Source organism: Rhinatrema bivittatum, chromosome 3 (genome assembly GCF_901001135.1).
Source record: "Rhinatrema bivittatum chromosome 3, aRhiBiv1.1, whole genome shotgun sequence".
In the NCBI taxonomy this organism is placed as follows: domain Eukaryota; kingdom Metazoa; phylum Chordata; class Amphibia; order Gymnophiona; family Rhinatrematidae; genus Rhinatrema; species Rhinatrema bivittatum.
The window spans coordinates 499,146,466-499,171,164 of record NC_042617.1 but is presented as its reverse complement, the minus strand read 5'-3'; the positions used below and the strand labels follow the sequence as shown (position 1 = coordinate 499,171,164).

The 24,699-nt window shown below is 44.1% G+C and overlaps 1 protein-coding gene across 3 annotated transcripts in view; it reads left to right on the top strand.

Annotated features, from left to right (window-relative positions):
- Positions 1-24,699, top strand: part of PKHD1 (PKHD1 ciliary IPT domain containing fibrocystin/polyductin) — a 1,284,809-nt gene that overhangs the window by 690,132 nt on the left and 569,978 nt on the right. The window lies entirely within an intron of this gene.

Sequence of the window (24,699 nt, the reverse complement as noted above, 5' to 3'; positions counted from 1 at the left end):
CTTCCTGCACACAGTGCCCTAACCCTGGCACCAGGGGTGTTGTGATCTTCCTGCACACAGTGCCCTATCCCTATTAATACCAGGAGTGTTGTGATCTTCCTGCACACAGTGCCCTAACCCTGGCACCAGGGGTGTTGTGATCTTCCTGCACACAGTGCCCTATCCCTATTAATACCAGGAGTGTTGTGATCTTCCTGCACACAGTGCCCTAACCCTGGCACCAGGGGTGTTGTGATCTTCCTGCACACAGTGCCCTATCCCTATTAATACCAGGAGTGTTGTGATCTTCCTGCACACAGTGCCCTAACCCTGGCACCAGGGGTGTTGTGATCTTCCTGCACACAGTGCCCTATCCCTATTAATACCAGGATTGTTGTGATCTTCCTGCACACATTGCCCTAACCCTGGCACCAGGGGTGTTGTGATCTTCCTGCACACAGTGCCCTATCCCTATTAATACCAGGAGTGTTGTGATCCTCCTGCACACAGTGCCCTAACCCTGACACCAGGGGTGTTGTGATCTTCCTGCACACAGTGCCCTATCCCTGGCACCAGGGGTGTTGTGATCTTCATGTACACAGTGCCCTATCCCTATTAATACCAGGAGTGTTGTGATCTTCCTGCACACAGTGCCCTATCCCTAATACCAGGGGTGTTGTGATCTTCCTACACACAGTGCCCTATTCCTGATACCGGGGGTGTTGGGATCTTCTTGCACACATCCCGGTATCAGGGATAGGGCACTGCATGCAGGAAGATCACAACACTCCTGGTATCAGGAATAGGGCACTGTGTGCAGGAAGATCACAACACCCCTGGTATTAGGGATAGGGCACTGCGTGCAGGAAGATCACAACACTCCTGGTATTAATAGGGATAGGGCACTGCATGCAGGAAGATCACAACACCCCTGGTATCAGGGATAGGGCACTGTGTGCAGGAAGATCACAATACCCCGGAGGAGTGAGGGTCAGGCAGCTCCCCCCTGTCTGTGAAGCCAGCCTCTCACTAGTAATGCAGGGAGGGAGCTGTCTCAGACTTCACCATCCTCCCCCCCCCCCACCCACACACCATTCACTAGCTGGGACATGGGGGAAGTCAGGAGTGAGGGTCAGGCAGCTCCCCCCTGTCTGTGAAGCCAGCCTCTCACTAGTAATGCAGGGAGGGAGCTGTCTCAGACTTCATCATCCTCCCCCCCCCCCCTCACCCACACACCATTCACTAGCTGGGACATGGGGGAAGTCAGGAGTGAGGGTCAGGCAGCTCCCCCCTGTCTGTGAAGCCAGCCTCTCACTAGTAATGCAGGGAGGGAGCTGTCTCAGACTTCACCATCCTCTCCCCCCCCCCCTCACCCACACACCATTCACTAGCTGGGACATGGGGAAAGTCAGGAGTGAGGGTCAGGCAGCTCCCCCCTGTCTGTGAAGCCAGCCTCTCACTAGTAATGCAGGGAGGGAGCTGTCTCTGACTTCACCATCCTCCCCCCCCCCCTCACCCACACACCATTCACTAGCTGGGACATGGGGGAAGTCAGGAGTGAGGGTCAGGCAGTTCCCCCCTGTCTGTGAAGCCAGCCTCTCACTAGTAATGCAGGGAGGGAGCTGTCTCAGACTTCACCATCCTCCCCCCCCCCCTCACCCACACACCATTCACTAGCTGGGACATGGGGGAAGTCAGGAGTGAGGGTCAGGCAGCTCCCCCCTGTCTGTGAATCCAGCCTCTCACTAGTAATGCAGGGAGGGAGCTGTCTCAGACTTCACCATCCTCCCCCCCCCCCTCACCCACACACCATTCACTAGCTGGGGCATGGGGGAAGTCAGGAGTGAGGGTCAGGCAGCTCCCCCCTGTCTGTGAAGCCAGCCTCTCACTAGTAATGCAGGGAGGGAGCTGTCTCAGACTTCACCATCCTCCCCCCCCCCCCTCACCCACACACCATTCACTAGCTGGGACATGGGGGAAGTCAGGAGTGAGGGTCAGGCAGCTCCCCCCTGTCTGTGAAGCCAGCCTCTCACTAGTAATGCAGGGAGGGAGCTGTCTCAGACTTCACCATCCTCCCCCCCCCTCACCCACACACCATTCACTAGCTGGGACATGGGGGAAGTCAGGAGTGAGGGTCAGGCAGCTCCCCCCTGTCTGTGAAGCCAGCCTCTCACTAGTAATGCAGGGAGGGAGCTGTCTCAGACTGGTATCAGGGATAGGGCACTGAGTGCAGGAAGATCACAACACCCCTGGTATCAGGAATAGGGCACAGGTTCTAGTCATATTGACTGATCACATTACTTTTTTTGTCAACTACCAACAGTTTTCATTTCCCATCCCCCCAACCATCACTTCAGTTGGAACCTTGGTAACATCAATAGATAAGAGGGCAGCCAGCCAATAGGAATACATATTCATTCCTAACTGACCTTTACTGACCTGGATATTGTCAATAATTTGTATCATTTTCTGTTAGTGTTCCTGAGTTTCCATTTCCATTTCCCATCCCCCCAACCATCACCTCAGTGGGAACCTGGTGAACATCAATAGATAAGAGGGCAGCCAGCCAATAGGAACTCATATTCATTCCTAACTGACCTTTACTGACCTGGAAAGTGTCAATTTGTATCATTTTCAGTTAGTGCGCACTAACTCGAGTTAGTGCGCACTAACTCGGAGTTAGTGCGCACTAACTCCCGTTAGTGCGCACTAACACGATTTAACGATTTTTAACGATAAATCGTTAGAATTTCTATTGTATCGTGTTCTATAACGATTTAAGACGATATTAAAATTATCGGACGATAATTTTAATCGTTAAAAAACGATTCACATCCCTACAGATCATATCATATCGGTTTACAAGGAACATGGGCATTCAACATTAACCATAACATTGACATTAACCACAACGAAGAGGCAAAAAAGTTACAATAAATCAAGGGTAATGGAACTCGGGAGATGAAGAAGCTGTAGTAGATAGGAAACTCGGTAGTTATAGCAAGTTATTTACAGAGTTTGACATGGCGTGCATTGATCAGTTACAATGTCTGAGATGGCTTGCATTAAATAGAAGGCTTTAGTACATGATCTGAGGCATAGCTGATATGGCATAGCTGATGTATGTCTGGGTTAGGGGAAGGCTTGTTGAAAGAGCCAGGTCTTAAGTTTTTTTCTGAAAGACAACAAGCAGGGTTCCTGTCTGAGATCAGGGGGTATAGCGTTCCATATGGTTGGTCCCGCTGTTGAGAAGGCCCGTTCTCTAGTGGTTGAAAGATGGGTGGCTTTGGTAGGGTGGGAGTGCAGGGATCCTTTGTAGGCTTCCCTGATAGGTCTTGAAGAGGTGTGGAGTCTGAGTGGGAATTGCAAGTCGATGGGTACCTGGTGGTGAATGGTTTTGTGATGATGGTAAGGGATTTGTGAAGGATTGTGAAGGTTATTGGTAGCCAGTGTAGATCTCTAAGGATGGGTGTAATGTGCTCTCTTCTGTTGGTGTTTGTTAGGATTCTGGCGGCTGCATTTTGGAGCACTTGAAGAGGTTTTGTGGAGGAAGCAGGGAGACCTAGTAGAATGGAATTGCAATAGTCTGTCTTGGAGAATATGATGGCTTGGAGGACAGATCTGAAGTCGTGAAGGTGTAGAAGGGGTTTTAGTCGTTTTAGCACCTGTAGTTTAAAGAAGCAGTCCTTGGTTGTGTGGTTGATGAACTTCTTTAAGTTTAGATGGTTGTCAACTATTACTCCGAGATCTCTTGCATGTGTGATTAGCGTGTTGGGGTGGGTCACCTGGGGGTTATCACTGTGTTCGGGGGATATGAGAAGGAGTTCTGTTTTGGCGGAGTTAAGTACCAGGTTTAGGCTGGTGAGTAGGAGGTTGATGGTTTGGAGGCAATTGTCCCAGAACTTGAGTGTTTTCATAATGGATTCAGTTTTAGGGATCAGGATTTGTACATCGTCGGCGTAAAGGTAGTGTTTCAGTTTTAGGTTTGTTAGCAGCTGGCAGAGGGGAAGGAGGTAGATGTTGAAGAGGGTGGGAGACAGGGAGGAGCCCTGGGGTACTCCTAGAGAATTAATGCGTGGGGACTCTTTGTTATTGATTTTGACTTTATAACCTCTGTTACTGAGAAAGGAGTCGAACCAATGGAAAGCCGTTCCAGTTATCCCAATGTTGGATAAACGATTTAGGAGAATGGAGTGATTCACCATGTCGAAAGCCGCCGAGATGTCGAGGAGCACTAGCAAGATGGAGTGTCCTTTGTCCAATCCCATAATGAGGTGGTCCGTGAGGGAGATGAGGAGAGTTTCGGTGCTTAGCAATTTGCGGAATTCGTATTGCGCTGGATGAAGTATTTATGGTCTTCAAGGTAGTCTGAGAGTTGGGTGTTGACCACTTTTTCCATGATCTTAGCGACAAAAGGCAGATTGGATATAGGGCGGAAGTTGTTGGGGTCCCTAGGTTTGAGGTTTGGTTTTTTAAGAAGTGGTTTGAGGGTGGCGAGTTTTAGTGCATCAGGGAAGATTCCTTGTGATAGAGAGCAGTTTATAATATCGCCAGGTGCTTGGAGATAGTGTCCAGTACCAATAGGAGTAACTTGGCCGGGATTTGGTCCGATGGATGGGTAGAGGGCTTCATTCTCTTTAGTATATTTTCAATCTCCATGACGATGTGGGTTCAAAAGAATCAAGTGATGCTCCTTTGTAAGAAAGAGAGGAGAAGGAGATGGGAGGGGTGTGGAGCTGGGGAGTAGGCATGTTAGAAGATTGGTTATTTTGCTTTGGAAGAAGGAAGCAAGTTCATTGGCTTTAGATTGTGCTTGGTCGTCTGGGATGATCGGGGAGGAAGTTTTTGTGAGATCAGATACATATGAGAATAGGGCCTTCACGTCAAATACGAGATCGTGAATTCTAAGAGCGAAAAAATCTCTTTTTGTTCGCAGTGTTGAGTTTCTGTAGAAGTGGAGGGCAGATTTGTATGTAGCTAGAGTGCTGGGGCATGGGGCCTTACGCCATTTATTTTCTTTCTGTCTAAGGTCTTGCTTCAGTTTATGGAGTTCATTGGAGAACCAATGTTGTTTGTTTTTTGAAGCCGGGCTGATTTTTTTGGTCGACAGTGGGCATACTTTGTTAGCTACCGCTTGCATGATACTGTGCCATGAGAGTAGGGCTGAGTTGGGGTTTGTGACATCCAGGTTAGGAAGTTCTTTGGCTAGGAATTTGCTGAGGACGTCAGAGGTGCACAATCTCCTGTAGTGAAATGTAGATTGGAGGGGGTGAGGGATAGGACTCTCTTTCATAGCGAGGGAGGTGGAGATCAGTGAGTGGTCAGACCAAGGAACTGGGACACATTTGGGGGTGGGGGGGGGGGTGGAAATTGTGAAACCAGCATTAATGAAAATAAGGTCTAGCGTATGGCCAGCTTTATGAGTGGGCTTGTTAATTATTTGCTTAAATTCCATGGCCGTGAGGGAGGTGAGGAAAGCTTCGCAGTTAGTAGAGAGTGGGGTAGAATCAAGATGAAGGTTGAAATCCCCTAGGATAATAGCTGGGGAATCCAAGTTTAGATACTTAGCTATGGTTTCTATAAGAGGGGAGACGTCTGATTCTAGAAGTCCTGGCGAAGCATATATGAGGAAGATTTGAAGTAACTTAGATTTGAAAATGCCAACTTCTAGCTTAGGGGCAGCTTTGGTGGGTTGAAGGATTAGCCTCAGCGCTTTTTTGGCTGCTAAAAGAAGGCCTCCACCTCTTTTTTTTTTGTCTAGGAAGTGAGATGATATTGTAAAGATGAGTGGGTGGCTGATTTATCAAGGCAATATCCGTGGGTTTGAGCCAAGTTTCCATGATGGCGCAGATGTCTGGCTTTGAGTCAAGGAGATAGTCATTGAGAATATGCGACTTCTTTGTGAGAGATTGTGCATTGAAGAGAGTCAATGAGAATAGTACAAGACCTAGGAGTTGGGTGAGAGGGAAGATCATGATTGGGATGAGGGTTCTGTTGGAGCGTGAACTGGAGTGCGAAGGGGGGGGGGTATTTGTAGATCTTTATTTAGTCATAAAGATCCACAAATACCCATGCCACACCATGTGTTCTCCCAGAATCTGTAAAAAAAGAAAGGGGGGTGGGGAAGGAACAAGAAAGAACAAGATAAAAGGGAGAAAGGAAAAAATTAGAAGAAAACATACAAGCAGTTATTGTTGCTTAATCCTGTCGGCGGGTCTTCTTTTGACTCAATCTTCTTTTTTTCCCATAGTTGAGTGGTGAGTGGCTTCATTTCTATTTTCTTAGATAATGTCTGTTGGGCTAGATCAGGGAAGATCATTATAGGCTAGGCCTTATAAAGGATTGAATTCCTACCTGTGATCTTAGCTATCACTTTTTGTTTATCCAAGAAGGAGTGAAAGTAGACAATTATCACTCAGTGATGGGAGTTTGCATTCTCAGTCCACTTGGGACACAATAATCGTGTTGACGTTTAACACTTTTGTGACTGTCCCAATCAAGTACAAGACTGCAGATCTCTTTCACTATTTGCACGATGTCTTCATTATCTTCAGTATCTGGGATACCCAGAATCCAAATATTCATTTGCTGCTGCCGATTCTCTTTCTCTTCTTGCATATTTTGCAAGTCAGACCCAGTTTTCTCCAAGGATTTTATTCTTTAGAGAAAGCCAGCGGTACTATCTATCTGTTCTCCAATATGAGTCTCAGTTATCTCGATCCTTCCTTTGAGCTCTTTAATATCATTTTCATAGAGATGATGGTACTGGCTCTATTAGTAACTTGATCTCATTAATTAAGACTGCCCAAATCAGCCTTAGTTACTGGGGCATCCATCTCTGGAGTGTTAGATAAGAACACAAGATATGCTATACTGGCTCAGAGCAAGGAAGGCATCAGAAGGCGTTTGACAAAGTCCTGCATGAGAGGCTTCTAAGAAAACAAAAAAGTCAAGGATAGGAGGTGATGTTCTTTTGTGAATTGCAAGTTGGTTAAAAGACAGGAAACAGAGAGTAGGATTAAATGGTCAGTTTTCACAGTGGTTAATGGTAAACAGTGGAGTGCCTCAGGGATTTTACTTGGACCAGTGCTTTTTAATATATTTATAAATGATCTGGAAAAGGGATACAATGAGTGATGTAATTAAATAGCAGATGACACAAAATTATGCAGAGTAGTTAAATCTCAAGTGGATTGTGATGAATTGCAGGGGGATCTTGTGAGACTGGAAGATTGGACTTCCAAATGGCAGATGAAATTTAACGTGGACAAGTGCAAAGTGATGCATATAGGGAAAAATAACCCTTGCTGAAGTTACACAATGTTAGGTTCTATCTTAGGAGTTATCACCCAGGAAAGAGATCTAGGCATCATAGTGGATAATACATTGAAATTGTCGACCCAGTGTGCTGTGGCAATCAAAAAAGCAAACAGAATGCTAGGCAGTTATTAAGAAGTGAAAGGAAAATAAAATGGAAGATGTCATAATGCCTCTGTATTGCTCCATTGTGAGACCACACCTTGAATACTGTGTGCAGTTCTGGTCACTACATCTCAAAAAGGATATAGATGCACTGGAGAAAGTGCAAAGAAGGGTGACCAAAATGATAAGGGGCATGGAACGGCTGCCCTATGAGGAAAGGCAAAAAAGTTAGGGCTGTTCAATTTGGAGAAGAAATGACTGAGGGGGGATATGATAGAAGTCTACAAAATCATGAAATGACTTGAACAAGTTAATGTAAATCGGTTATTTACTTTCTCACAGGCCGATTCAATAAACTCTGCAGGAGAGACGGAGCTCTGAGGTGAGTGCCCGCTCTCCCAACTCTTGCCCAGGCACCTCTCCTGGGCGCGAGATTCTTTATTTAAATTAGGGCCCGCGCTAATAAGGAGGCGCTAGGGACACTAGCGTGTCCCTAGCGCCTCCTTATTAGCGGAAGCAGCGGCTGTCAGTGGGTCTGACAACTAATGCTGATAGCCATGGGTTCAGAAAACGGACACTGGCAAAATTGAGCGTCCATTTTCCAGCCCGCAGGCCGGTGGATAGCTTTTTTTTTTTTGGGGGGGGGGATCTCTGACTTAATATTGCCATGATATTAAGTCGGAGGGTGTACAGAAAAGCAGTTTTTTTCTGCTTTTCTGTACATCTTTCCCAGTGATGTCCCTGATTAACGCCTGCCTTTGGGAAGGCATTAATTTCTGAGAGTAAAATGTTCAGCTTGGCCGCACATTTTACTTTCAGTATCCTGCGGATATAACTAATAGGACCATCAACATGCATTTGCATGTGATGAGCGCTATTAGTTTTGGGGGAGGTTGGCTGCTCATTTTCCACGCGCTATTACCCCTTACAGTATAAGGGGTAATAATAGCACGTGGAAAATGCGCGGTCAAACGGGGCTAAACGGTGCGCTCAGCTGAGCGCACCATTCTGGATCGGCCTGTCAGATAATAGAAGGACCAGGGGGCACTCCATGACGTTAGCAAGTAGCTCATTTAAAACAAATCAAAGAAAATTATTTTTCAGTCAGTGATAGTTAAGCTCTGGAATTCATTGTCAGAGGATGTGGTTACAGCAGTTAATGTAAATGGGTTTAGAAAAGGTTTGAATAAGTTCCTAGAGGATAAATCCATAAACAGCTATGATGGCAATTAATAAGTAGCTTGTGATCTATCTGTTTGGGTGCTTGCCAGGTATTTGTGATTTGGATTGGCCACTGTTGGAAACAGTATACTAGGCTTGATGGACCCTTAGTCTGACCCAATATGGCATATCTTATGTTCTTATATAAGCCCTGCATCCTGCTCAGGCAGTTCTCTACTATATTTGTCAAAGGCAACCGCATAACTTTTCTTCACAGGTGAGCTGGGCATATTGAATATAGCGAAACAACGGTGTACCTAAATATAGTGAAGTGAGAGTCACACTGAGAAAAGCACCGTGAAACAATTACATGCTATATTGACTGACACAGATAAAACAATTGACCTTTGAATAGAAAGCTTGAGAACCAACAGAGGATTAATAGTTCTATATTGGCTACAGATGAGAATCCATGCAGAAATAGAAGAGAGCTAAAAAAAAAAAAAGGCAGATGCAACCCAGAGATTTATTAAAACTTTGGCAAGCAGTCCATATAAACTTCTTGTCCCACCTTCAAAGATTTTAGCCCAATCGTAGAAAAAAATATGTTGTTTTACTGAAACATAGCAAACAGAGTCCCATCATTGGTACAGTCCCCAAAATCAAGTAATTCAAAATTAAAAATAAGCACAATCTGTGGTAAAATTAAAAAGAATATGCAGAAAAACACAGGCAGTTCAATAGATCACTAGATCAAAGAAACCATCCCTCCACACAAAGGCATGACCGCTGTCTGCACACTGTTCTGATGCGAAGGCCAGAGGCTTACCATGTGGTCTAGTTAGGGCCTAGCTAATGATATTCTATACCATATTAGTTAAACTCTTTTTAACCCAGTGTTCTAGTAACAATATATTGTAATTGCACATTTTCAGTCAGAAATATACCAGGTTACTTACATCTTAAATTGTCTTGACATCCTCCATTTACCCAGAAAAAGTGATACAACATGGGCACCAAAAGTGAATTCTCCTTTACTCTATCAACATACCCAAACCTGTACTGGAAGGGCAACATGTAGAAGTGAGGGAATGAATAATTCTCTGTAGCCATTCAGTGTTTGCCTTCAGTGCTGAAACTGTGAATTTTGTTGACATTGTTATACCTGCTTATTGTAAAGTTATCAGAGATCATTTAGCTTTTAGGTTTACCTAGGTCATCAATTATCTTTTTAATTACCTGTGATCAATACCTACTTGGACTGGGGTTTGAATCAGCTGGCCTAGAGGTGAACTTTTTTATTCCTGAGCCAATCCACAGAATCCTGGAGTTTGCTTTTTTTTTTTTTTAACCAGAGCTGTAGAACGCTGGTGGAATATGTGTTAGGAGATTTTGGGGAAATTAGATGCACTCAGCTGCATGTTCTACACTGCAACACCCCAGGGGTGTGATTATCTTTGATTATCTCATGGTAACATTCCCTCTCATAATTTACATCCCCTTTGTCATAATTTACAGCTTAATTTATGTTCTGTTCCCATTAATAATGATATCTATTTAACATCCATTACAAACAATTTGGCATTAATTTAGCAGGGATATTATATGTTCCAATTTTACTGCCTTTTAATGGAAATTTGTAATTTATAGAAGCAATGTAAGAATAAAAACTGGCCTTTCTATCTATCTATAGACGCACCTATACATGCATACATACATACCACTATCATTACCTAACTATAGCAAAGGCATTCTATTAAAATACATCTAGGACTTCTGTTTTTACTTGTTTATACCTTTTGGTGTTTATTTCTTTTTAGCTGTTTTATAATTTTAATGGTCTGTTTTGGGATTTTCTATATTACTCTCTCTTCCCTAAGCTCATCCTCAGCTCTCTCCCCCTTGTCCCACCATCTCTACCATTCTCTTGACCCTCTCACCCTCTTTGGCATATTCTGTCCTCTTACCCTCAACTCTGACATTTGCCATTGGGAACAGTGGTGAAGCAGAATGGGTAGAAGGAGGAGAGTGAAGGCCCATTGATTAGTAAGATTTTATGCAGCTGAAGAGTTTATTTTTATTTATTTTAAATGATTTGTAACCCACACCCTCCAAAGTTCGGGCTGGGTAACAAAAGTAATTATATAAAAACAATAGAATAAAATCATAGAACTGATAACAAATACAAATTCTATACAGACTAACATAAAATGGAAAAGATGTGAAGGCAAAGCAGCAGGTCTTAGGCAAGCAAAGGGGAGTTAAGAGATTACTGGAGATGACAGTGGATTTTTTTTTTGTGTTTATTGATTAACAGTGATTGCATTCTTTTTTTTTATTGAGGGTTTGTTACCAGTGTTATTGGTTGAAGCCCCAAAACAGAAACCCTATGCATATTGGAGTACTATGTGACCTTGGTTCTGAAGTAGCATAATAAACCAGAAATGGGGAAATAATATTCAGTTATATACTACATTACTTGAGTACCTGAAGAAGACAAATCTGTGAGGGATTTTCTTTCAAGAAAGCTAAACAATTGGAGCATTTTTCATATCAATGTTGTGCGTAGGAGCATCATGCCATGTAAAATATTCTTTTTTGAAATGTGAATAACCTGAACAGTATAATAACTCGAAACTTTAACACAGTATGCTGAAACAGTCAGAAGAACCCCCACCCATCCACCTATGTGAGCAGCAACAGCAGTTCTGCATCCACTCTTCATTTCTGACAACGCTTTCAGGGATGTGTTTTCATCTTGAAATTACATGAAAACAGTGAAGACATTTGTTGTTTCGTGTCATTTTCAAAACGAAATGTCAGACAATACATTTTTTTTTCATTTTAATGCTTATTAAACAATTTTTTTTAGTGTAAGCTAATACTATCTAGTGTGTACATTAAATGGTTTTAGAACACACTAAATACAGTGCACCAAATTATCAACTTACCAAACATGATGAAAAGGTAGGAGGAGCATATCATATGTCATCACTGCATTAAAAACTGTGATTGCTTTGCTGCTGATGCCTTATTATTATAATATGGCTCTTTCCTGCCAATTCAGTAATTCGTATCTTCTTATTACTTTTTCTATTAAATTGTTGATGTGTATTAAAATTGTGATTTAACTCATGCACCTAAATAAATAAATAAATGCAAACCAATCCAATTTACCCAATTTGCAAAAGCCTCAGCTGGAAGTGTACAATTTACAAAATACTCAGCTAGAAACATGCAGTCAACGAAGCTGTTAGTGTTATGACTCCTGCCCGCAGTTCCCCATGAGCAGGCACCTTACCTCTGCTGCTATGCTGTTGCCATTCCCGACGCGGCTGGACACCGCCGAAGACAGGTCTTCTGCGCGGCTGGAGCCGTGGACTCTGCCGCCCCTCGTGGCCCGGATGCGGTCCATCTCGCTCTTCTTCGCGGCTGGAGCCGCTGCCGACATTGTTGCCATCTTCGCAGCTGGAGGCCGCAGTCCCCGAGTTAGCTTGGCAGCTGGAGCCACCCTCGGGGCCTCCTGCAGTGGCAGGAGCCGCTGTCTTCATCGGGGTCTGTTTCTAGGCCCAGCCCTGCTTCCTCTACGCAGACGTCAGTGCAGAGCTGCTGTCCATGGTCCTGCACAGCTTCCTGCTTCCTCTCTAGGCGCGCGGCTGCGCCTGTCTTCAGGATTTAAATGGCCCATGGCCGGATATGCCCTGGGCTCGACCTTCAGACTGTTTCCTGTGCCAGCCCTATAAAAGGGCTGTTCCTGCATTTCATCTTTGCTTTGCATCGGAGTTACTTCACCTCTGGAAGCTCCTGCCTTCCAGCGCTCCGTCAGGTCCTTTGTGTTTCCTCGTTGGAGCTCCAAGTGCCATCTGCTTCTTCGTCTCCTGAGGTCTTCATCCAGGTCTCCTGATGTCTCATCGTCTGATGTCCCGCTTTGGTGTTCCAGATTCTTTGATGTCCTTCTCCTGTGTTCTTGAGCCTTAAGTTCTGCCGGTGCCTTGGATCTCCTGGTGATGTGTCTTCGTCTTTGGAGTTGCCTGCAGTGGACTTATGTCCTGTGCTCCTGAGCCTTCCTGTCCTGCCAGTCCTTGTGGTTCTCCAGATGACACCAGCTCCATCGTCAAAGTCCCGCCTCGGCTGGATTCCTTTCTGCACTTGTCCCGCTGGATTCCCTCCTGCACTTGTCCCGTCCCCCTTCGGGCTGTGTAGGGCACGCAGTGGGACAGGGTGGACCGCGACCAGCCCATTGGGTCCGCCCGTGAAGGTGGGCTGAGTAGGGCGCCCTGAAAGACAGTGCCAATGTCTACCTTCCCAGCTTCTTGTCTTGCTTGTGATGCCGTCGCATCAACCCTTCGTCTGTGATGTCTTCACCTCAGTCATAGTCTCTAGTCTTTGTGTTAAGGCTTCCATCTGCCCTCATCCTCAGGCCAGCCTGCTGCTGCATGACGATCCTAAGCGGCAGGTCCAAAAGAGCTTGGAATGGTCGGAGGACTGTTTCACCTTCCAACATCATCTTGTTGGCTCTGGGAGCTTGCAGGCCTGGCAGAGGGTAAGACCGTGTCTCCGCCATGCTGGGACACGCCGCCAACCCTCGGTTCGGTCCTGGATCCGTCTGGGGTCAGGCCGAGGCCCAAGGACACATGAAAAAACTCAGTTAGAAACAGTTAGAAAAACAGTTAGAAAACAGTTAGAAACAGTTAGAAAAAGAGCAAAAACAATGTTTCTTTTCATGTTAGATGTTTACTTAAATTAAGATGACAATCATATTATTCTGAATCCAAAAAACATATTATTGACTCAAACAGCTTATTTATTTGTTTCTTTCTTTCTTTCTTTGACTGAATTATATTCTGTCAATCTAGGAATCTTGGCAGATTACAAATGCACATACAAAGGCTTACAAATAACAACATGAGAAAATAACATACAAAATAGAGTCGAATTAACACATGAAATCTGAATGCAAAATATCAAAACACAACAGCTTATCCCACTGCTAGCCTGATACTGGCCACATTACAGCAGCATTACAACAATTGCTCCTGATGAAGTTTGCACGAAATATGACCAGCATTGGGCTAGCAGTGTAATTGTTGCATCCGTCAGTTGCAGATGGCTGCGACTGCTCTGCCTCACCTCTTTTTTGCCTTTCTTCTCCTCCATGGGTAAGATGGCTGCCTCCGGTGCCAAGTGCCGAAACCCTCGGCATCTCCAACTCAGCATGGGTGTCCCCGTCTGCCATGCTCCTTCCTGTGACCTCCTAGGGCACGCACGCTGCCTGCGCTTATCTACATGTCATGGCGGGAACCTCAGGGGTGACCCCACCGCATGACATCAATACCTCCAGGTATTTCAGCCTTTGTTCAGCTCCTAATGAACGAGTTAGCAAGAACTTCGGTTTAGCTACTCTGACCGCTTCTAAGCTGCATGCTTAGAATGCTTGCTACCCTCCGGGGTATCTCGCTCCTGAAGAAGCTCTGGGCACCCGCTCCTCGGGGGCCTCTCGCTTCCAATTACCCTTCGGGGTTTTTCCACTACTAACTAGACAACCGCTCCTCAGGGGTCTCTCTCTCTTCTTACAGGATCATCTGTGCCTCCAGGTACTCACTCCTCGAGGGCCTATCTTGCACAGAGTTTACTGCATCATGGACCTCGAGTCCCACCTTTACCGCCTACCAGGAGGGTTCCTGCACTACTCTTCAGTGAGTTCCTCTATGATCCAGCTGTCCATTTCTACCCACCAGGTTCGGTTTATCCCGCTCTGTGGAACACTACCAACCATGTACATCTGGGTGAGTCTGCTCCATCTGAGGCTGTCTGAACATATTGGCACCTTGCTGGACTACAGTGCCATCTCTTCCTACGCTATTACCATCTATCTACAGCAGTACAATAAAGCTTTCCATCATCAGTGTCTGCTCTCTGAGTCTAGCCTATCGCTCTGGTTCCCCACGGGACTCCTCTCCATGGGAGGAGTCATTACCACTGCAACTAAGAGTCCACACTATGCCACAAATCCAACAGATTGCTAACTCCATGGACTCGGCTCAGCTTGCGGCCTTGCAGACCATTCCTGGCCTAGCCCAGTGGATCACTGAGCAACAGAAGTCTTTGGAAAGCCTAGCTACTGCCTTCAGTCAGTTGCATGCTCAACTGAATACCTCAGCAACTCCAGTGAAAGAATTACTGTCTCTAGTGGTAACCATCAAGACCAGTGTTCCTTTATCCACACCTACCCACTTCACAGGCGAAGCTAAGATGTGCAGAGGGTTTGTTAATCAATGCAGCATGCATTTTTCTTTAGAGCCTACCCTCTTTCCCACAGAAGCATCCAAGACCACCTACATCCTATCTTTTCTAGAAGGATGAGCCTTGGCTTGGGCTTCCCTATTATGGGAACGTGAGGACCCTATCCTGAATGACCTACCAGGATTTCTAAAACTTTTCAAGTCTGTCTTTGATGAGCCAGCTCGCCAGACCGTCGCTGGATCTGCTTTGCTTACTCTCCAGCAAGGTAATAAGCCGCTCACAGACTATGTGATCGAATTCAAGACTTTAGCATCCAAACTACATTGGGACACTGGATGTCTACGTGCTATCTTCATGGAGGGCCTCAGCTCTCGCTTAAAGGATGAATTAGGGGCTCGTGATTTGCCTGATACCCTTGAGTCTCTGATGGAACTGGCTTGGAGAATTGACCGCTGTATTCGAGACCGAACTGAGGAGGCTAAGAGTCCACGAAAGACTACTGCGGGGGTTAACCATCCTAAACCTGTGCCTATTGCCTCAAGCATACTGTCAGCTCCCTTAGAAGAGGAAGAGCCTATGCAACTAGGCCGAAGCCATTTAACTTCCAAGGAGAGACGTTTTCGTAAACCCATGGGGTTATGCATGTACTGTGGCCAATCAGGCCATGCCATCCAAAACTGTCCCATCTGTCCGGGAAACTGACAGGCCTAGGATCTGCAGGAGGACTTCTAGGCCTCACCTCTCCTACTCCTCCACTATCACTACCAGTCTCTCTGCTCTGCGGAGGTCTTGAATTTTAGACTCTCGCTCTCATTGACTCCAAAGCTGGAGGTAATTTTATCTTGAAGCGTTTAGTAGAACATCTATCCTCTATCCATGGGGAACCACTTCCTGGAGAAGTTTCATTAAGTACCCAGGCCATTGTCCTGTGCACCGAAGCGCTACACTCTGAATCCATCTCATTTCTCGTATTGGAAAAAGCCATGAATCCGGTGGTACTTGGATTGCCTTGGCTACAAGATCATATGCCACAATTTAATTGGTTCATGTTGGAATTGTCCCAGTGGGGACCTGACTTTCATGATTGGTGCCTCGTGGAAATTTCACCACTCATCTGTATGCCCACTACACCATCGTTACCTGGCTTACCTCCTCAATACGCCTCTTTCCAGGATGTTTTCTCAAAACTAGCAGCAGATTTACTTCCACCACACAGGGTTTTTGACTGCGCTATAAACCTGAAACCCAATTCGGAAACTCCCAAAGGAAAATTTTACCCTCTTTCTGTAGCTGAGACTAAGGCCATGTCCGCCTACATACAAGAGAACCTTCAGAAGGGATTCATCAGAACTTCCAAGTCCCCTGCTGATGCAGGCTTCTTTTTGTAGGGAAGAAAGATGGTACCTTACACCTCTGCATCGACTACAGGGTCTGAATGAGATTACCATCAAGGACTGGTATCCCCTGCCCTTAATTTCTGACTTGTTTGACAGGCTCCAAGGAGCCAAGATATTCTCCAAACTGGACCTTAAAGGAACTTACAACTTGGTGTGTATTTGAGAAGGAGACAAATGGAAGACTGCTTTTAACACCTGCGATGGACACTTTGAATATCTCTTCATGCCCTTTGGTTTGAGTAACGCACCATCAGTCTTTCAAAATATGATGAACGAAATCTTACGGGACTTACTGTATCAATGCGTAGTAGTATATCTCAATGATACACTGATCTTTTCCAAAGATCTGCAAACTCATCAAGAGGATGTCAAGAAAGTCTTAAGATGCCTGCGTGAGTACCACCTATATGCAAAGCTTGAAAAGTGTGAATTCCACAAGGAGTCTGTACCCTTTCTGGGCTACATTGTTTCTAAGAATAGATTTCAGATGGACCCCAAGAAATTAGAAAGTATCTGGGATTGGCCCCAACCTACAGGCCTGAAGGCACTGCAATGCTTCTTGGGCTTCACCAACTACTATCGTTCCTTTATCAAAAACTATTCATCATTGACAGTCCCTCTAACTGCTATGACCAAAAAGGGAGCCAATCCCACCAACTGGTCTCCAGAAGCCATATCAGCCTTTCTGAACTCAAAGAGGCTTTTCAAAAGGATCGGTGCCTCCACCATCCTGACCCACATCACCCATTCATCGTCAATGTCGACACATCAGACATTGGCGTGGGAGCAGTTTTAAGCCAATATAGCAAATCTAATGTGCTCCATCCTTGCTCCTTCTTCTCAAGGTGGTTCTCGCCTGCTGAAAGAAATTATGGAATTGGAGACAAAGAGTTACTTGCAATCAATCTGGCCTTTGAGGAGTGGCGTCCCTGGCTAGAAGGCGCACAACACCAAATAGTAGTGTTCACCGATCACAAGAATTTGGAGTACCTCAGACATGCTCAACAACTCAACCACCATCAAGCCAGATGGTCTCTGTTCTTTAACAGATTTGACTTCCTTTTAAAATATCATCCGGGAGAGAAGAACACTCAGGCTGATGCCTTGTCACGATCCTTCTCCCCTCAGGATGTTCCAGATGAACCCCATCACATTATTGACCCCGGGAGAGTGGTTCTTACAGCCACCCATGTGGTACCCGCTGGGAAGACAGTTGTGGCCAGAAATCAAAGGAAGAAGCTGTTGAAGTGGGCAGATGATTCCCGTCTGGCAGGCCATCCAGGATAGAGTTGCATGCTGGCACAAGTTTATGTGGGTTCCTGTGCTGTTTGTGCCAAGCAAAAACTGCCTGCCGGATGTCCTTGGGGCCTTTTACAACCTTTACCAGCGCCAGATGAACCCTGGACATGTATAGCAACCGACTTTGTGGTAGACTTGCTACCATCCAATGGAAACAACACCATTTGGGTCACAGTTGACCACTTCTCCAAAATGGCACATTTTGTAGCATTACCAGGATTACCCTCCGCTGTGGAGTTAGCAAAACTCTTTATCAGACACATCTTCCGTATTCATGGGATGCCTAATCATATTCTATCTGATAGAGGAGTGCAATTCACTGCTACATTTTGGAGAGCTCTATATCAAAAATTTGACATCGCATTAGACTTAACCTCTGCTTACCATCCTCAGTCTAATGGCCAGACTGAGAGAATGAACAGAATGCTGAAACAATTTCTGCGATCTTATGTCAACTCTAGGCAGAGCGACTGGGCTGAACTATTACCATGGGCTGAATTTGCTATAAACTCGCATCCTGCTACTTCCATGGGGTCATCCCCCTTCCAGCACGTCTATGGATGACAACCACTTCCTCTTCTGCCAATTCCATTATCAGTGGCTTCGCCTGCCTCTCAGGCTACTGCAGCAGAGTTATCCCAACTTTGGAAGCAAACAAAGGAGCTACTCCTTAAAGCAGGACAGAAAGCAAAGAAGATCTACGATGCTCACCATTGAGAGGCACCACAATTTCAGCCTGGAGACAAAGTCTGGTTGAGTGCCAAATATCTCCATCTCAAATTACCATCAGCATGTTTTGCACCTAGCTATGTAGGACTCTTTGCTATCCTTTGGCGATTGGGAAATCTGATGTATAGCTTGAAACTACCTTCATCAATGAAGATACACAACGCCTTCCATGTCTCTCTGTTAAACCCCTTAATGCTCTCCGAGGTCTCTAAAAAGACACCAGAACCAACTAATCTGGACACTGAGGATGATATCGAGTATGCCATGGATGACATCCTGGATGACCGTAAGAGAGGCAAGACATGGGAGTACCTTATCTCCTGGGAAGGCTATGGACCAGAAGAAAACTTGTGGCAGCCTCTGGCCAACATCATGGATAAGGACATGGTATGTCAATTCCACCTTGCTCATCCAAGAAAACCTAGACCACCAGGAAGAGGTCCTGGAGGTGGCCCTTTGAAGGGGGGTACTGTTGCGTCCGTCAGTCACAGATGGCTGCGACCGCTCTGCCTCACCTCTGTTTTGCCTTTCTCCTCCTCCATGGGTAAGATGGCTGCCTCCAGTGCCAAGTGCCAAAACCCTCGGCATCCAACTCAGCATGGGCTTCCCTGTCCGCCATGCTCCTTCCTGTGGCCTCCTAGGGTGCACGTGCGCACGCTGCCTACGCTTATCTAGATGTCATGGCGGGAACCTTGGGAGCTCCCCACCGCATGACGTCAATACCTCCAGGCATTTCAGCCTCCATTCAGCTCCTAACAAACGAGTTAGCAAGGACTTCGGTTTAGCTACTCTGACCGCTTCTAAGCTGCATGCTTAGAATCCTCGCTACCCTCTGGGGTATCTCGCTCCTGTAGAAGCTCTGGGCTCCTGCTCCTCGGGGGCCCAGAGCTTCCAACTACCCTTCGGGGTTTCTCTACCACTAACTAGACAACCGCTCCTCAGGGGTCTCTCTCTCTTCTTACAGGATCATCTGTGCCTCCAGGTACTCACTCCTCGAGAGCCTATCCTGCACAGAGTTTCCTGCATCACGGACCTCGAGTCCCACCTTCACCACCTACCAGGAGGATTCCTGCACTACTCTTCATTGAGTTCCTCTATGATCCAGCTGTCCATTTCCACCCACCAGGTTCGGCTTATCCCGCTCTGTGGAACACTACCAACCATGAACATCTGGGTGAGTCTGCTCCATCTCAGGCTGTCTGAACATATTGGCACCTTTCTGTACTACAGTGCCATCTCTTCCTGCGCTATTACCATCTATCTACAGCAGTACAATAAAGCTTTCCATCATCAGTGTCTGCTCTCTGAGTCTAGCCTTTCACTGTGGTTCCCCACGGGGCCCCTCCCCATGGGAGGAGTCATCACCACTGCGACTAAGTGTCCACACTATGCCACTAACCCAATAGGAATAAGCTGTTTGAATTAATAATGAATTCTTTGCATTCAGAATGAGTGAGATAGAAGTAGCAAGTATGAGTATATGTGTATGTATGACACAGCATTGTATGGGTGTGTGAGAGAAAACATGTGACAGTGAGAGAACATCTGTGTGTGTGTGTGTACGTATATGTGTGAGAGCATCTATGTGTTTGGGAAAGAGCATCTGTTTGAGCATGTGAGAACATCTGTGAATTGTGTGAAAAATCATGTATGAAAGCATCTTTGTGAATGTGTATGTATGTATGTGAGAGAATATGAACATGTGTGAGTGAGAGAGCATGTGTATATAAGAGAGGAGAAGAAACTTTCCTCTCTCTGCTCCCCACTCCCTGCACTAATCCACAGCAATCTCAGGATGATTATAAATCAAACGTTTCCAGGTATGGAAAGCAGGACTTTTTTTTTTTATCCTTATTAGTTTTAATTATTGGGTGTTATTTGATGTGTCTACTAGTTTGAAATATTTTATTGATGTTTGGAAAATGTTTTAATAATTTGTATATGAGTTTTTAATTATTGGATATTATTCTATTCATCAGCTATTTTGAAATGTTTATTGATGTTTTATATTCCTTAATTTTATTATTTGATGTTTTATGAGGAATGGTAGTATTTCTATTTTTCCATTGTTGTACTGCATAAAGTCTGGCTTGTTGCAGCTTCCAGTTCAGTTTTTGTCTACACGTTACTTTTTATAATTTATGGTCTCTTTATTCTGCATTTAGTGAGGGTCTGTCTATGTGAAACTGAGATGAGGCATTTTGCTAGCATATAGTTTCTGTGTAGGGATCTATAGCAGGCTGGCTTGTTCTGTTTTCCTAATAGAGATGTTTAGAGCCTGGTGTAATATTTGCAGTGTTGCCTTTCCTTAGTTAGGGTTTTTACTGTTTTGAATGCTGGTAGTTAGTGTTCTTTTAGTATGGAAGGTTTACTATATTGTAATTGTAATTCAGTTTCCTCTGGGCTTTCTGAGGACAAAGCCCATACTCAACTCGCATTACAATAGGCCTAATACCATATGCATTCTAAGTGTGTGTGTGTGTGTGTGTGGGGGGGGTTCACTTTTTTGCAGAGTTTTTTAGTTGGCAGCACAGCAATACATGTAAATATAATATACATATTGTTATAAATTAAATTTTTACTCAGAAAACTATAATTTGAATGTCCTTTTTCATGTAATATCTGTTATTATAAATTCATAATTTTTAATTGTGAGTGGGACATATCTATCACACAGAATTTAGATTGGGGTTATTTTTGGCATTTAAATTTTTGTTTTAATAATTTACATGTTGCTAACAGCTGGATTTTATTAACTGATTTGAATTATTCTGGTACGCAATTAATTGCCTTATATGAATGACATACCCATCAGCCATAATGCTTTATAATGGGGTTGAATATTTAGCAGTTTCAAAATTCAAAGAATGTACTTTTAGATATATTTGGAGATTAGATTACTACAATTTCCATAGGACTGGACACCAGATAACCACTCCTCTCTGCAAATAAACTACTTGCCGACTGTTGGCATTACAGGGGAAAAATGTTCCAGATATGCCCACCATTTTAGTCACCTTACAGTTAACCAAACCAAACCTGTAAATGATGTTCAAACATAAAAAGTTATGTTAGGAAAACAAGGGAAGCCCGTGATTGGCTCTATTAAAATCCATGGGCGTTTGATGGGGGCGGAGATGGGGAAGAGGGGTCAAAGAACAATAATCATTTGCACAGGGCAGCAAACAGGTAGCACCAGCCCTGCCCTCAACTGCCCCTCCATTATGAACTCTAATAATTTTGCTATAATTGCTAGATTTGAAACTGAATCTAAATTGTCATTTGGATTCAAATTTGTTTTCTTCAGTAAAAGTTTTATAATAGCTTGCTTGCTTGCTAATTGTTTTATATTGTTGCTGGCCCAATATTTTCAAGTTTTATTTTGTTTGCAAATTCTATCACCTGTTTCCTCTCCATGTGTGCTGGTCATGCTTCTATTCATTGGAAAGTTTGTCCAAGCTTAGGAATTGAGACCAATGTTGGTTAGTCGCTTTCATACTTCAGCACTTTTTGAATATTTGGATCTTTTGTTGCTGTGAGGTATGCCTGGAGGCCTGTAATAGTAGCTCTATATGTGAAACCTTATGCATAGCAGCAGCGATGCCTCTCATCTTCTTTTAACTTCTTCAGGTCAAAACTTGGTAGCCAATAGTGAACCAAGAGTCTTCCCCTTGAGGTTACCACTTTTTGCGGTAGGGTTAGGTAGATTTTCTGTTGTTCAGGTTCCTCTCTCCCGTGTGATGGCAGTCTGGTATGTCCCCATGATAGGCTTCCAAGTACCTCTAGGGGTACACATTCCCTACCTTAAGAACCACTGATATAGCCATAACTACTTCTGCTGGCAAAATATTTCAACATTTTAACACGCTAAGTAAAATATCCCCTCATCTTAAGGTGGTGAAAAAATGTTAGCCTTTAATCTTGTTTTATTTGTTGCTGCTTTGCTAAAGATTACCTATGAGATCCTTGCAGGGTTCTTTGATGTACTTGTATAATGCAGTCCTCTTAAATATCCTTTTTCTAATTTAAATGAGCCCAAACTGGACAATTTTTCATCATATATGGTAGCATAGTAAATGATGGCACATAAAGTCCAAAATAGCCTATGCAGTCTGTCCAGTAGCAAGTTGTCAACTTTGGGTAGATTTGCAAGCAAATTCCTATATGGAACCTGAAACTCTTTTCCCCTTCCCTAAATCCATTTCTATCACCAAACCACGTTTCTGTTTCCCTTGTGTTGACTGAGTTGCCCCTCTATACTCTTTTTCTTTCGAGGTTGGCTGACCAAAGTTGGACCCTTTTCTTCAAATATGGTCTGAAAAATGCATCAGGTAGAAGGGTGGCATCCTCATTCCTTACTTCAGTCTACATTGTATTGAGTGCACAAAACAAGCAGTATGAAAAGTCTGAACTGGCTCCTTTTTGTTTGTTAAGTTAAACATTTGAAGTTTCTAAACAAAGGTGTATTTTACCATAGCCATAGATGTTTGTCATAATATGTTATTTTGGATAAGGTTTGCTATTTTACATTTTTTATTTCTCAAGTTTTATGGAAAAGAACAAAATGTAATATGTGTTATTGCAGTGTCATCATTTGATCTTTGCACCTTTGCTCATTTTCCTCTTTATTTCTTTTATCTGTCATTTATTACTTTACTGACCAAATTCTGGATTACACTATGAACAGCAAAGTATTTATTCAGAGAGAAACTCATTGTAGTGCTTCAGTTTCTTCATGGAAATGGTGATGGATGTGTGGAACAGCTCCCAGTAGAGTTGCGAAGGCCAAAACTATTACAGAATTGAAGCAAATATAAGATAAGCACAGATGATTTCTAGATGTAAGGATATAAGGGTAAAGCCTGGGTCTAGATATACTCTAATATTGCATCAGGAATGGGCAGACTATCTGAGCCATACAATCCTTGTCTGCCTTCATTTTCTGTTTGTGTTTTCTCTGATTTCTTACTTGTAATTGCATATTTATGATCATGGAAATAATGAGGTTGATATTCAAAGGACATTTAGATGGATAACTGAAATGTTATCCATCTAAATGGCAAAACTGGCATATTTAGAGATTTATCTAGTTAAATTCTAGCCAGAAAATTTATCTGAAACTTCACTCTTCCCTAAAACACTTCTTGTCTGTCCCCAGAATGCCCCCAACTTATCCCACTAGAATTTAGGGGGTCATTTATTAAATTGTGTTATGGCGTTTTTGCATGCGTTAAGCACCTTTAACACATGTGAAAACCCCTTAATGCATGCGAAGACGCCTTTAACGCCTGCAATAGCACCATAAGAACATGCCATACTGGATCAGACCAAGGGTCCATCAAGCCCAGCATCCTGTTTCCAACAGTGGCCCATCCAGGCCATAAGAACCTGGCAAGTACCCAAAAACTAAGTCTATTCCATTACCGTTGCTAGTAATAGCAGTGGCTATTTTCTAAGTCAATTCAATTAATAGCAGGTAATGGACTTCTCCTCCAAGAACTTATCTAATCCTTTTTTAAACACAGCTATACTAACTGCACTAACCACATCCTCTGGCAACAAATTCCAGAGTTTAATTGTGCGTTGAGTGAAAAAGAACTTTCTCCGATTAGTTTTAAATGTGCCACATGCTAACTTCATGGAGTGCCCCTTAGTTTTTCTATTATCCAAAAGAGTAAATAACTGATTCACATTTACCCGTTCTAGACCTCTCATGATTTTAAACACCTCTATCATATCCCCCCTTATCCATCTCTTCTCCAAGCTGAAAAGTCCTAACCTCTTTAGTCTTTCCTCGTAGGGGAGCTGTTCCATTCCCTTTATCATTTTGGTAGCCCTTCTCTGTATCTTCTCCATCGCAACACATGGTGCGATGCAAATCTGAAAAAGGAGTTAGGGGCAGGAGTGGACTGGGCTCACAGTTTAACTACACCTATTTCATTAGCTTTAGGCCATGCGATAGGGTTGCATTAGGGCTTTATTGTACATTGCGATGTTTTTGCCCATGCCGGTTTTAGTTGTTTTGAAGCTCCTGGAGAGAGAGAAAGATGTTACCCAGGTAGAGAGTCCATCAAGCTAGGTTGAGAGAACATTGCATAAATCTCATCTTTGGCTGAGTTTCCTCACTCCGAAGGTCATCAAATCTTCACAAGAGAGCACTGTGTTGTTCGTACGTCTCACTTTGAATGTGAAAGTGGCCCCTAACCCCTACACTAATAACTAAACCTCACCTCGAGTTACTAGGCGGGCTTTCCATAGAGATATAAATACCTATCTAGTGTGCAGACATCATGGCTTCTCTCTCTCTCTCTCTCTCTCTCTCTCTCTCTCTCTCAAAACTACTAAAAATGGTCTACCCTGTGGTTGCATGCAGGAAATACAATTGCAAAGTGTGACAAGGTTAGCACATAGGTATTAGTGCACATTGCAATATACTGCCTATTACCATAAAACATGCCCCTTTTCCTAT